We start from the raw sequence: 712 nt of genomic DNA on the forward strand, positions 1-712 counted from the left end.
ATGTTTCCATTTTAAGGCCGACTCTATAGCCCTGTTCTTTCATTTTAGATAACTTAAAGAACAGGGCTATAGACAACCATGAACAATTACTCTCTGGATGTTAGGGACCAAATCAGCCGCTGTAAACTGGCAGGACTTTAATGCCACCACAGCAGATTGCATCACAGTTTTGCAGCTGGGTGCGGTGATGGATAGGATGTTACGTCACTTCATCCCTCACGACAACAACACATCTGAGATGCACACTGACATTTCAGAGAGTAAGCTGAATGTTTATTCTTTAACCTGTTGCATTACAAGGCTTGAAAATTCTGTTTTCTGTGTTATCTGTCTTTATCTGTATCGCTAATGCACACGCAGACTTATATAAACACCAACGTGATAAACTCGAACCGCTCTTTTGTATCTCTGAACAGATTGCAAGTGTTTCCTGTTGGGTTGTTACTGTCAGAACCATGAAGACCGCCTCACCCTAGAGGAAGTTCAGAATCATCCCTGGCTCAAATGACTTATTGATGCCAAGCAAAACAGGTTTACAGAGCAGAAGCTCTAACAGAGAAGTATTTGGTCACATTCAAAAGCTATGGCACATTGCTGTCCATGTTCTTCATTTCTATCTTTTTTACAAGGCCCGCCCCTCTGGAAGCACAAGAGCAAGTGGGCCATGAGATCACAGTGGAACTTCCATTCAGTCTTTAGTCTTGCTCCCATT

This window comes from Aulonocara stuartgranti (genome assembly GCF_965226115.1).
Source record: "Aulonocara stuartgranti genome assembly, chromosome: 8".
NCBI lineage: Eukaryota > Metazoa > Chordata > Actinopteri > Cichliformes > Cichlidae > Aulonocara > Aulonocara stuartgranti.